Source organism: Amblyraja radiata, unplaced genomic scaffold (assembly GCF_010909765.2).
Source record: "Amblyraja radiata isolate CabotCenter1 unplaced genomic scaffold, sAmbRad1.1.pri S94, whole genome shotgun sequence".
NCBI lineage: Eukaryota > Metazoa > Chordata > Chondrichthyes > Rajiformes > Rajidae > Amblyraja > Amblyraja radiata.
In genome coordinates this window covers 119,963-133,792 of record NW_022630176.1, presented here as the reverse complement: position 1 = coordinate 133,792, position 13,830 = coordinate 119,963, and the positions used below count along the sequence as shown (strand labels likewise).

The window sequence follows — 13,830 nt, the reverse complement described above, 5'->3', positions numbered from 1 at the left end:
CCCGGGGGGTTGTCGAAGCTGCCCACAGCTGTTGCAACGGGTGCTCCGGAAAACAGGCACCAGCCTGTGACCTGCGAGCTCCCGACATTGTCCTCCATTAGCCCGCGGCCGAGCCCCGAATCCAGGTTGCCGCCGCCTCAGCCGCCGTAGCACCGTCTCCGCTCCGCACCGGGCCGCCCACAAGGCAGCGTCTCAGCCCCGCACCAGGCTGCCCCCACGGAAGCACCTTCCAGCCGGTAGCCGTGCCGGCCGCACAGGAGTGTCTCAGCTCCGCACCAGGCCGCTCGCTCGGGAGCGCCTTCCAGCCAGTAGCCGGTCCGCCCTCACGGCAGCGTCTCAGCCCCGCACCGGACTGCTCACACGGGAGCGCCTTCCAGCCAGTAGCCGTGCCGGCCGCACAGGAGTGTCTCAGCCCCGCACCGTTCGCCCTCACCGGAGCGCCGAGTCGTGCCGCTACCCGGACGTCGCCACAGCTCGAAGACGGCCAGCCTCGCGTTGGTGAGTCCTGGCTGGCTCTACCTCCGGACCCTCGAGGTCGGTCGCAGGTTGGAGGCCGCCAGCTCCGCCATTAGGCCTCAGCGCAGACGGGGGAAGAGAAGGGGGATACGACAAAAAGTCGCATTCCCCCGAAGGGAGAGACAGAAAGCTCTGTTTCACCCTCCCCCACACACATAACACCACCTAATAACCAAAAAATGTACTAAACTAGACAAAAAAAAACAACATAAAAAGTAAAAACAGACAGACTGCAGGCGAGCCGCAGCTGTATCACAGCGCCGCCACTTCCGGAAGAGAGACAGAGGGAGAGAGAGAGGGAGACACAGGGAGAGAAAGGGGGCAGCAGATATGGACACAGAGAGAGGGGGTGAGGGACAGACAGATGGGAGAGAGAGACAGAGAGAGTGAGAGACAGATAGAGAGGCAGAGAGAGGTAGAGAGAGAAACAGAGAGAGAGACATGGAGAGATACAGAGAGAGGGAGAGAGAGAGAGTGAGAATGCGAGAGAGGGAGAGACTGAGGGAGAGAGAGACAGAGAGAGAGGGAGTGACACCTCACAATAAATGTGAGGTTATCCATTTTGGTGGCAAAAACAGGAAAGCAGACTATTATCTAAATGGTGGCCGACTAGGAAAAGGGGAGATGCAGCGAGACCTGGGTGTCATGGTACACCAGTCATTGAAAGTGGGCATGCAGGTGCAGCAGGCAGTGAAGAAAGCGAATGGTATGTTAGCTTTCATAGCAAAAGGATTTGAGTCTAGGAGCAGGGAGGTTCTACTGCAGTTGTACAGGGTCTTGGTGAGACCACACCTGGAGTATTGCGTACAGTTTTGGTCTCCAAATCTGAGGAAGGACATTATTGCCATAGAGGGAGTGCAGAGAAGGTTCACCAGACTGATTCCTGGGATGTCAGGACTGTCTTATGAAGAAAGACTGGATAGACTTGGTTTATACTCTCTAGAATTTAGGAGATTGAGAGGGGATCTTATAGAAACTTACAAAATTCTTAAGGGGTTGGACAGGCTAGATGCAGGAAGATTGCTCCCGATGTTGGGGAAGTCCAGGACAAGGGGTCACAGCTTAAGGATAGAGGGTAAATCCTTTAAGACCGAGATGAGAAAAACATTTTTCACACAGAGAGTGGTGAATCTGTGGAACTCTCTGCCACAGAGGGTAGTTGAGGCCAGTTCATTGGCTATATTTAAGAGGGCGTTAGATGTGGCCCTTATGGCTAAAGGGATCAGGGGGTATGGAGAGAAGGCAGGTACGGGATACTGAGTTGGATGATCAGCCATGATCATATTGAATGGCGGTGCAGGCTCGAAGGGCCGAATGGCCTACTCCTGCACCTATTGTCTATGTATCTATGAGCATGTGAGAGAGAGACAGACAGGGGGAGAGAGACTGGGAGAGACAGTGAGAGACAGAGAGAGCGAGGGACAGAGAGAGAGAGGAGGGAGACAGAGAAAGAGAGAGGCGGAGACAAAGAGAAAGAGAGAGATAGAGAGAGTGAGAGAGAGAGAGAGGGAGGGGGAAAGAGAGAGACAGGAAGACAAGAGATTCTGGCAACCAAGAGAAAACAGAATATGCGGCCACTGTTTGGCAGATGAGTGGCCGCATATTCCTAAAATGCAAAAATTTTGACAAAACAAGGAAAGCATACTTTGACAAACTCAGTGTGGCAACCCCTGATTTTAAAGAACTAGATGATACATCAAAACTAAGAATAATAATTGTCGAAGGAAATAAGGCACAATACGTAACAGCATGCCATAACCTGAGAGACAGCGAATGACCAACATGCACATGTGTATGCACACAATAATTGACATTAACTGACACTAAGAAATGAATATTGAATTGCTAAACTTGCTTTTGTGTTGTACTGCTGCAGCTGCAAGAACGTGTAGCATCAATAAAGGGCTATAGGCCTATTGCGAGTTTATGTACAGGGACATATCTATCCATGCACTGTAGACTTGTATTTATACTGATGCATTTTAAATATGTGTGTCATGTTATATACTTTGGCAATATAACAATGTATTTTTTATCATGCCAATAAAGTTTTTGAATTTTAAAATTGAAAATTAAGCGAGAGAGACAGTGGGAGAGAAAGAGAGAGAGAAAGAGAGACAAAGAGATGGAGAGAGGGAGAGAGAAGGAGAGAGACAGACAGAGAAAGAGATGCAGAGACAGATATATAGAGAGAAAAACAGAGCGAGACACGTAGGGAGAGATAGGCAGATTGGAAAGAGACAGAGAGAGTGAGAGCGAGAGATAGAGAGAGAGAGAGAGAGAGAGAGAGACAGGGAGAAAGAAAGAAGAGAGAGACGGAGAGAGAGAGGGGGACAGGGAGAAAGAAAGAAGAGAGAGACGGAGAGAGAGAGAGGGGGACAGGGAGAGAGACAGTGAGAGAGACAGAATGAGAGACTGAGAGGGAGAGACAGAGAGAGAGACAGTGAGATAGAGAGAGGAAGAAAGCGAGCCAGTTACAGAGAGAGACAAGAGAGGGCCATAGAACCATAGAAAATAGTTGCAGGAGTAGAGGCCATTCGACCCTTCGAGCCTGCACCGCCATTCAATATGATCATGGCTGATCATCCAACTCAGTATCCTGTACCTGCCTTCTCTCCAAACCCCCTGATCCCTTTAGCAACAAGGGCCAAATCTAACTGTGGATAAATGTGAGGTTATCCACTTTGGTGGCAAAAACAGGAAAGTAGACTATTATCTGAATGGTGGCCGATTAGGAAAGGGGGAGAGGCAACGAGACCTGGGTGTCATGGTAGACCACTCATTAAAAGTAGGCATGCAGGTGCAGCAGGCAGTGAAGAAGGCGAATGGTATGTTAGCATTCATAGCAAAAGGATTTGAGTATAGGAGCAGGGAGGTTCTACTGCAGTTGTACAGGGTCTTGGTGAGACCACACCTGGAGTATTGCGTACAGTTTTGGTCTCCGAATCTGAGGAAAGACATTCTTGCCATAGAGGGAGTACAGAGAAGGTTCACCAGACTGATTCCTGGGATGTCAGGACTTTCATATGAAGAAAGACTGGATAGACTCGGTTTGTACGCGCTAGAATTTAGTAGATTGAGGGGGGATCTTATAGAAACTTACAAAATTCATAAGGGGTTGGACAGTCTAGATGCAGGAAGATTGTTCCCGATGTTGGGGAAGTCCAGAACAATGGGTCACAGTTTAAGGATAAGGGGGAAATCTTTTAGGACTGAGATGAAGAAAAAATTTTTCACACAGAGAGTGGTGAATCTCTGGAATTCACTGCCACAGAAGGTAGTTGAGGCCAGTTTGTTGGCTATATTTAAGAGGGAGTTAGATGTGGCCCTTGTGGCTAAAGGGATCAGGGGGTATGGAGAGAAGGCAGGTACAGGATACTGAGTTGGATGATCAGCCGTGATCATATTGAATGGCGGTGCAGGTTGGAAGGGCCGAATGGCCTACTCCTGCACCTATTGTCTATGTATCTATAAAAAAAAAAGAGATAGAGAGAGGGAGAGATAGAAAGAGAGGGGGAGAAAGAGAGAGAACGATAGGGGGTGGGGGGAGAAAGTGAGGGAGAGAGATTTTAAAAATGTTAATATTTCCCAGTGAAGCAGAGTCCAGGCTCCAGGTGAGGCGACGCTGCGGCTGCTGGAGGGAGGGAGGGAGGTGATCGTTGTGGAGAAGCGAAGCCCGAATGGACGGCCGTTGGGGAAGAACGTTCTGGAAACGCGAGCGGGAGGGATGGCGGGAAATAACGGGCGTCAACGGCTGAGGGAGCGCGGGAGCGTTGACAGTTGGTGGGGGGGGGGGTGTTGACGTCACTGGGCCTCGCGCCGTTGCCCCCGCGCTCTGGCCCCGCCCACACACAGGGCTCTGGCCCCGCCCACACACACACGCTCTGGCCCCGCCCCCACACACACGCGCTCTGGCCCCGCCCACACACGCGCGGGCTCTGGCCCCGCCCACACACACACGCGCTCGGATCCCGGGTGGAGGCGGGAGAACGGGTCGAGCGCACGGTGTCAATCAAATGCAGCTGCTTTAAATTCATGCTTTTTACCCCTTTACCGTCGCTTTCCAGGTGTCCCAGCTTCGGAGCGGTTAACGGTTAATGAGTGAATGGGGGGAGGGAGAAAGAGAGAGAGGGGGAGGGGGAAAAAGGAGGAGGAGGGGCGGAGAGAGAGAGGAGGAGGAGTGAGAGAGGGGGAGGGGGAGCGGCCCGGGAGCGAGTGTATTACAGTTGTGGGACCCGGGAGCGAGTGTATTACAGTTGTGGGGCCCGGGAGCGAGTGTAATACAGTTGTGGGGCCCAGGAGCGAGTGTATTACAGTTGTAGGGCCCGGGAGCGAGTGTAATACAGTTGTGGGGCCCGGGAGCGAGTGTAATACAGTTGTGGGGCCCGGGAGCGAGTGTAATACAGTTGTGGGGCCCGGGAGCGAGTGTAATACAGTCCTCCTCTCACCCCATCCCTCTCCCTCCTCCCCTCCCACACCCTTTCTCCCCCCTCCCACCCCTCTTCACCCCCATCTCCTCCTACCCCCTTCCCCTCTCTCTTGCACCACTCCCCTCTCGGGACAGGCTCCAGGTTTCATTTGGATGAGGGGAGAGTCTCCTCAAATTGGAGAATTCTGTGTTCATGTCATTGGGCTGTAAACTGTGAGGTGCTGTCCCTCCAGTTTGTGTGTCACCTCACTGGCAATGGAGGAGGCCCAGGACAGAAAGATCAGTGTGGGAGTGGGAAGGGGAGTTAAAATGGTTGGCAACCGGGAGATCCAGCAGGCCTTGACGGACTGAGCGCAAGTGAAGGGTGAAATTTACGCCTAGTCTAGATACAGGAACAGGAGATGCTGGTTTACAAAAAGAGACATAATCTCCTGGAGTAACTTGCACCTCTGGAGAGCATGGACAGGCAACATTCTAGGTCAAGACCCTTCTTCAGACTGCTTGTTGTGGGGGGTGGAGAAAGTCGGAAAGGAGAGGTGGGAGTGGTCGCCTTAGATTGCCTTCCCTCTACAGATGCCGCCTGACCCACTGAGTCCCTCCACCGCTTTAGAGGGAATGGACAGACGACGTTTTGAGTCAGGACCCTTCTTCAGACTGAGTGGAGAGGGTGGGTGGAGGAAGCTGGAAAAGAGAGTTGGGGGCTGGACAAAGCCTGGCAAGTGATAGGTGGATACAAAATGCTGGAGTAACTCAGCGGGACAGGCAGCATCTCTAGAGATAAGGAATGGGTGACGTTTCAGGCTGAGACCGTTCTTCAGAAGTGATAGGTGGATATACGTGAGGGAGACACAAGAAACTGCAGATGCTGGAATCTTGCATAGAGCACAATTTAGTTAGATGCACAGAATCTCTTGCCCTGAGTTGGGGAATCGAAGACCAGAGGACATGGGTTCAAGGTGAAGGGGAAAATATTTAACAAGAATCTGAGGGGTAACTTTTCTACAGAGAGTGGTGGGTGTATGGAACAAGCTGCCAGTGGAGGTAGTTGAGGCTGGGACTATCCCAACATTTAAGAAACAATTATAGACAGGTACATAGACGGGCCAAGTTTGGAGGGATATGGACCAAATGCAGGCAGGTGGGACTAGTGTAGCTGGGACATGTTGGTCGGTGTGGGCAAGTTGGGCCGAAGGTCCTGTTTCCACACTGTATCACTCTATGACTCTAATACGTAGTGCTGGAGTAACTCAGCGGGTCAGGCAGCATCTGTGGAGAACATGGGTAGGTGACGTCTCACAGAGTGCTGGAGTAACTCAGCACGTCAGACAGCATCTGTGGAGAACATGGATAGGTGAAACCCTTGCCACACTCAGCGCACACAAAGGGTCTTTCTCTGGTGTGTATCCTCTGGTGCTCCTGCAGCCCCCGTGCTCTCTTGTCACAGTGGGAGCAGCTGCTCGCCGGCATGGGCCCGCCGGTGCTGCCGCAACCCCCGCGAGCTGTCAAACGACTCACCACAGTACGGGCAGTCGTAGGGCGGGCCACTGGTGTGCACGTGCTGGTGAGACAGGGCGTGGGAGGCCATGGCAAAGCGCTCTCCACACACCGGGCTGGGGACGGGACGGTCGCCGGCGTGCACCCGCTGGTGGGACAGCAGGAGGAACGGGTGAAGCCCTTGCCGCACTGGGCGCAGGTGTAGGGACGCTCGCCGGTGTGGGTGCGCTGGTGCACCAGCAGGCCGCTGGGCTGGGTGAAGCCCTTGCCGCACTGGGCACAAGTGTAGGAGCGCTCGCTGGTGTGGGTGCGCTGGTGCTTCTGCAGGCTGCTGGAGCTGATGAAGCCCTTGCCGCATTGGGCGCAGGTGTAGGGGCGCTGCCCGGTGTGCAGGCGCCTGTGCAACTTCAGGTGGTTGGGCGACTTGAAGCCTTTGCTGCAGTTGGAGCAGGTGAAGGGCCGCTCACTGCTGTGCACCCGCAGCCCCGACAACTGGGTAAAGCTCTTGCCGCAAGTAGAGCAGCCATAGGGCTTCTCGCCCGTGTGCACCTGGAGTATTGTGTGCAGTTTTGGCCCCCTAATTTGAGGAAGAACATTCTTGGTATTGAGGGAGCCCTGCGTAGGTTTACAAGGTTAATTCCCAAGATGGCGGGACTGTCATATGCTGAGAGAATGGAGCGGCTGGGCTTTTACACTCTGGAGGTCAGAAGGATGAGGGGATCGTATTGAAACATATAAGATTATTAAGGGTTTGGACACGCTAGAGGCAGGGAGACATGTTCCCGATGTTGGGGGATTCCAGAACCAGGGGCCACGCACAGTTTAAGAATAAGGGGTAAAGCCATTTAGAACGTAAACACAGAGAGTTGTGAGTCTGGAATTCTCTGCCTCAGAAGGCGGTGGAGGCTGGTTCTCTGGATGCTTTCAAGAGAGAGCTAGATAGGGCTCTCAAAGATAGCGGAGTCAAGGGATATGGGGAGAAGGCAGGAACGGGGTACTGGAATGGGGATCATCAGCCATGATCATATTGAATGGCGGTGCTGGCTCAAAGAGCCGAATGGCCTCCTCCTGCACCAATTGTCTATTGCCCCAGCGCCCCGCCATTCACAGTGAAGATCCTGCCCTGGTTTGACTTCCTAAACTGCAACACCCTCCCTACCCCCAAACAATGTGACCTCCTCCCTGTGGCTCCCTGCCCCTTACCCCTGCTGCCTCCTGCTCCTTATCCCACTTTGCTCCCTCCCCCTCCCAAACAATGTGAACCCCCACCAGGCTCCCTACCCCCTTCTATGACTCACTTGACCCGTCTCTCTTCCCCGCCCCAGTTTCCTGCCCCCCCCATTCATCCCCCTCGGCACCAAACCCACTCCCCCTTGAATCCCTCCCCCCTCCCTTTGCTCCCTGCTTGCCCCCGCTACTCACTTCACCCCCTTTCCACCTCCAGCCTCTCACCCCTCTCCTCCCTCCCCCGGACTGTCTCCTCTCTCTCGCTGACCCTCTCCACTTATTCCTGCCCCTCTCGGCCTCCCACCGCTCAGATATCTCTCTCTCCCTCTCCCCTCCGAACTCTCTCCTCAACTCCCCCCTCTCTCGCTCCCTCCCTTCTCTCTCCACCCCTCTATCTCTCTCTCCTTCTCTGTCTCTCTACCCTCTCACTCTCTCTCTACTCAATCCATCTCTCTCCCTCCCCACACTCGCTCTCCACCCCTCCTATCTCCCTCCCCGCACTCTCTATCTCTCTCACTCTCTATCCCTTTCTCTCTCCATATCTCCCTCCCCACCCTCTCTCTCTCTCTATCCCCTTCTCTCTCCCCACCCTCTCTCTTTACCCCCTTCTCTCTTGCCATGTCTCCCCCCTTTCCCACTCTCTCTATCCCCTTCTCACCTCTTTCTCCCTCTATCGTTCTCCATCTCTCCCTCCCCACCCTCTCTCTCTCTCTATCCCCTTCTCTCTTTCCATCTCTCCCTCCCCACCCTCTCTCTCTCTATCCCCTTCTCTCTCTCTCCATCTCTCCCACTCTCTCTCCTTTCTGCCCCCCAATCGTTCTCTCTCCCCTCTTTCCCCCCTCTCTCTATCCCCTTCTCTCTCTCCATCTCTCCCTTCCCACCCTATCTCTCTCTTTATCTCCTTCTCTCTCCATCTCTCCCTCCCCCCTTTCCCTCTCTATCCCCTTCTCTGTCTCCATCTCTCCCTCCCCACCCTCTCTCTCTATCCCCTTCTCTCTCTTCATCTCTCCCTCCACACCCTCTCACTCTATGCCCTTCTCTCTCTCCATCACTCCCACCCTCTCTCTATCCCCTTCTCTCTCTCCATCTCTCCCTCCCCACCCTTTTTCCTCTCTCTCTATCTCTTTCTCCATCTCTCCCTCCCCACCCTTTCCCCCTATCTCTCTACCCTTTCTCTCTCTCTCTATCTCTCCCTCCCCACCCTCTATCTCTCTCTATCACCTTCTCCCACCCCACCCTCTCTCTCTATCCACTTTTCTCTCTCCATCTCTCCCTCCCCACCGCCTCTCTCTCTCTCTCTCCCTCCCCACTCACTCTCTCTCTCCCTCCATCTCTCTCTTTCTCACTCCATCTCTCTCACCGTCCAGTGCGGGTCGGCTCCATCTTGGGCCGGCGATGCCGTCATTTCCGGGCTGATGCCTCTCTCCCCCCCTCCCTCTATAATCTTTCAGCGGAGCGGCCTCAGCCTGGAAATGATGTCGCCGTCCCCCCCGGCCCCAAGATGGAGCCGACCCGCACTGGAGGGAGAGAGAGAGGGAGTGAGGGAGAGAGAGAGAGAGAGAGAGATAGAGGGAGGGATAGAGAGAGAGATAGAGGGAGGGATAGAGAGAGAGAGAGAGAGAGAGATAGATTAGAAGAGGACAGAGAGATAGCAGAGATGGATAGGCTCTATATTATCTCGCAGAGATAGAGAGCGGCTAGATCTCTATCTCGATCTATGCTGAGCTATCGATAGCGCTAGAGAGAGAGAGAGATTTAAAAATGTTAACTCTTTTCTTAAGAAGTGGATAGATGTTTAGATCTAGTAATTGAATTTTGTAATTAGCTACAATTGGGTAACTAACTAATTATATGCTTTAATTTCAGGTCATCCAAGTAAGATTGTTTCATATTTGTTTCAGAATGTTTCAATCTATAATAACTGAAAATGTCATTCAGTTCTCTTAATGTTTCAGAAAGTTATGGGCTTTTGACTGTCCTTGATCACAGCTTTTGTGTTAAGTCAATGGAAAAGCAATAGGGAACTAGATGCTATGAAAATGGCCATAACTTTTTTAATAGGGGGGTTGCACGTAAGGTCACTGGGTGCTAGGGTTTGACGCACGGAGCCGCTCAATCCATCTGGAGGACATCCGTAACTTCCGGTATATGTTATTAATGCAAGAAACGCGTACTTTCCTACCTGTTAAAAACCATCAAAATGGTGAATTTTTGAGCTGAAAAAAATTGTGGAAGTCGGGGAAAGTGTGAGAGACATCGTACCCAACTTCAGAATTCCAAACGTGAAGTGAAATGAAGGTATAGAGAAGCGAGAACTGGGGACAACAGCAGCTAAAGTGCTTGGTAAACATTGAAAATATTGGCAATTATCGCGTTTGCTCACTGCATTTCATCAAGTAAGGCATTATTTGTGTCTTTTCTTGATTCCTTCGGTATCTAAAAATTCTCAGAAGTGATAAATCTGGCTGTAAATTTTTCTTCAGAGGCGTTATCATTTTGTATGTAAAAACCCACTTGGGAAACATGGTCGATTTAAAAATATTACAGCCAGATGTATCACTTCTGAAACATTTTAGATGCCAAAGGAATCAAGAAAAAACACAAATAATGCCTGACTGTTGATGAAATGCAGTGAGCAAACGGCCAATGTTCGCCAAGCACTCTGGCTGTTGTTGTCCCTTCAGCTCTCGTTTCTATCTACCGTCATTTCTCCTCACTTTTGGAATTCTGAAGTTGGCTAAATGTCTCACACGCTTATCCCGATTTCCATAATTATTTACAGCGCAAAAATGGACAATTTCAGCGATGGGGTTTTAACGGGCCCGCTACGCTGGAAACAATGGTCAGTGCCTACCTGCAGTTCATCGCGTGTACTCCATTTGGAGTAGCGTAGCAACAGTACGGGTCATGGGTCGTGACCCCACTGCCGTGAAACCTCCCTATAGATTGAAGCATTCTGAAACAAATATGGAACAATCTTACTTGGATGACATGAAATTAAAGCATATAATTAGTTAGTTACCCAACTGTAGCTAATTACAAAATTCAATTACTAGATCTAAACATCTATCCATTTGAGAAAAGATTTAACATTTCAAAATCTCTCTCCCTCACTCTCCCCTCTTTCTCCCTCTCCCTCCATCTCTCTCTTTCGCACTCTCTCTCTCCCTTCTCGTTCTCCCCTCTCTCTCCCTCCGTCTCTCTCTCTCCCCCTCTCTCTCCATCTCTCTCTCCCTCTCTCTCTATCTCTCTCCCTCTCACCCCCTTTCTCTCTCTCTCTGTCTCTCTCTATCCCTCCCTCTCTCTCTCTCTCTCTCTCTCACCGTCCAGTGCAAAAATCATGATCTTTGGTCCAGTGATGGTCGGCTCCATCTTGGGGCCGCGACATATGCCTCATTTCCGGGCTGAGGCCGCCCCGCTGAAAGATTCTAGAGAGGGGCATCAGCCCGGAAATGACGTAACGGACAGCCCACTGGCCCCGCCCCGTTGCAACGTCACCGGCCCCAAGATGGAGCCGACCCTCAGTGGACGGTGAGAGGAGGGAGAGAGAGGGAGAGAGGGAGGGAGAGAGGGGGAGTTAGGGAGAGAGGGAGAAAGATGGTGTGAGGAGAGAGAGGAGAGATAGAACCAGAGAGAGAGTGAGGGAGAAAGAGAGAACGATAGGGGGGAGAGAAAGTGGGGGGAGAGGGGGAGAGAGACGCGGACAGAGAGAGAAAGAGGGAGAGAGAGTGGGGAGGGAGACAGGGAGAGAGGAAGGGAGAGAGAGAGACAGAGCGAGCGTGGGTAGGGAGATAGGAGGGGGGGAGAGAGAGAGGGATTGAGTAGAGAGGGAGAGAGAGGGGAAGAGAGAGAGATAGAGGGTGGGAGAGAGAAGGGAGGGCGAGAGAGAGTGGGGAAGGGGAGGAGAGCGAGAGTTCGGAGGGGAGAGGGAGAGATATATCTGAGCGGTGGGGGCTGAGAGGGGCAGGAATAAAGGGAGAGTTTCAGAGAGAGAGATAGAGACAGAGAGGGGACAGTCCGTTGGAGGGAGGGAGGGGGGGGGGAGAAGATGAGGGGTTGGGAAAAAGGGGTGAAGTGAGTAGCGGGGGGAAGCAGGGAGTAAAGGGAGGGGGGAGGGATTCAAGGGGGAGTGGGTTTGGTGCCGAGGGGGATGAATGGGCGGGTCTGGGAACTGGGGGGGGGGGGAGAGGGGTCAAGTGAGTCATGGAAGGGGGTAGGGAGCCTGGTGGGGGTTCACATTGTTTGGGGGTGGGGAGGAGGGGGGAGGAAGCAAAGTGGGGTAAGGAGCAGGAGGCGGCAGGGGTAAGGGGTAGGGAGCCACAGGGAGGAGGTCACATTGTTTGGGGGTGGGGAGGGTGTTGCAGTTTAGGAAGTCAAACCAGGGCAGGATCTTCACTGTGAATGGCGGGGCGCTGGGGCAATAGACAAGAGACAATATGTGCAGGAATAGGCCATTTGGCCCTTTGAGCCAGCACCGCCATTCAATGTGATCATGGCTGATCATCCCAAATCAGTTCCTCGTTCCTGCATTCTCCCCATATCTCTTGACTCCACGATCTTTAAGAGCCCTATCTAGCTCTCTCTTGAAAGTATCCACAGAACCGGCCTCTGAGGCAGAGAATTCCACAGACTCACAACTCTCTGTGAGACAAAATGTTTCCATGTCTCTGTTCTAAATGGCTTACCCCTTATTCTTAAACTGTGTGGCCCCCGGTTCTGGACTCCCCCAACATTGGGAACATCTTTCCTGCCTCTAGCGTGTCCAAACCCTTAACAACACTTGTATGGTTCAATAAGATACCCTCTCGTCCTTCTAAACTCCAGAGTGTACAAGCCCTGCCGCTCCATTCTCTCAGTATAATGACAGTCCCGGGAATTAACCTTGTAAACCTACGCTGCTCTCCCTCAATAGCAAGAACGTCCTTCCTCAAATTAGGGGACGAAAACTGCACACAATACTCCAGGTGTGGTCTCATTAGGACTCTGAACTCAGCCTTGCAGAATGTGTAGCGCCGAGGGATCTAGGAGTGCGGGTACGAGTTGGGCCGAAGGGCCGCTTTCCAACGCTGTATCACTCCATGACTATGACAATGTGCTGGAGTAACTCGGCGGGTCAGGCAGCATTTGTGGAGAAGATAGACACAAAGTGCTGGAGTAACTCAGCAGGTTAGGCAGCATCTGTGGAGAGAGGAATGGGTGATGTTTTGGGTCGACGCCCTTCTTTGGTTTAATTTAGTTTAGTTTAGAGATGCAGCGCGGAAACAACAGGTCTTTCGGCCCATGGAATAAGTGCCGACCAGCGATCACCCCGTACACGAGCACTATCCCACGCACATTAGGAAGAATTTAACAATTTTGTGGAGGCCGATTAATTTACAACCCGGAACGTCTTTGAAATGTTGGAGGAAACAGGAGCACCCGGAGGAAAAACCCACGCAGGTCAAAGGGAGAACGTACAAACCACACAGACAGCACCCGTAGTCAGGATCGAGCCCGAGTCTCTGGCGGTGAGGCAGCAACTGTACCGCTGCGCCACTGTGCCACGCAGAATTATATAATAGTTTCCACCGCCATAAACACACTCAATATGTGCTAGTATTGTCCTGTTTGCCAGCTTGTTGACCCTCTGTGTTCCCCTCCTGCAGGGTTTAGGAGCCGTTGCTTTGGACGGAGAGACGGGGGCGTGAGCGGACATTGAGGACGGCCAGGGTGTGCGGGCTGAGTTCGAGCTGCTGAGCCGCGATGGAGGACCACATGACGGGGCACAACAAGGAGAGGCGTTATGAGTGCGACGTGTGTGGCAAGGCCTGGCAGTGCCCGAGCCATCTGGAGATCCACCGGCGGGTGCACACAGGAGAACGCCCCTTCAACTGCACGGAGTGCGGCAAGAGCTTCATCAGCTCCAGTACCCTGCTGCGACACAACCGCGTGCACTCCAGCGAGAGGCCCTTCACCTGCTCCGTCTGCGGCAAGAGCTTCAAGACGGCGAATCAACTGAAGATCCACTGGCAGGTGCACACGGGCGAGAAGCCCTATTGCTGCTCCACCTGCGGCAAGAGCTTTGCCCAGTCGTCGGCGTTGTGTGAGCACCGGCGGATGCACAGCAGTGAGCGGCCCTTCACCTGCTCCAACTGCGGCAAAGGCTTCAAGTCGTCCAACTACCT

At 52.7% G+C, this 13,830-nt stretch overlaps 1 long non-coding RNA gene across 1 annotated transcript in view; it reads left to right on the top strand.

The window, feature by feature from the left end:
* The window catches only part of LOC116969654, a 31,452-nt gene extending 18,068 nt beyond the window's left edge, over positions 1-13,384 (top strand). Inside the window, exon 3 of the long non-coding RNA XR_004410881.1 lies at positions 13,312-13,384. This is a non-coding gene — a long non-coding RNA (uncharacterized LOC116969654). The remainder of the gene's footprint in view (positions 1-13,311) is intronic.
* Positions 13,385-13,830: the final 446 nt, after the last annotated feature.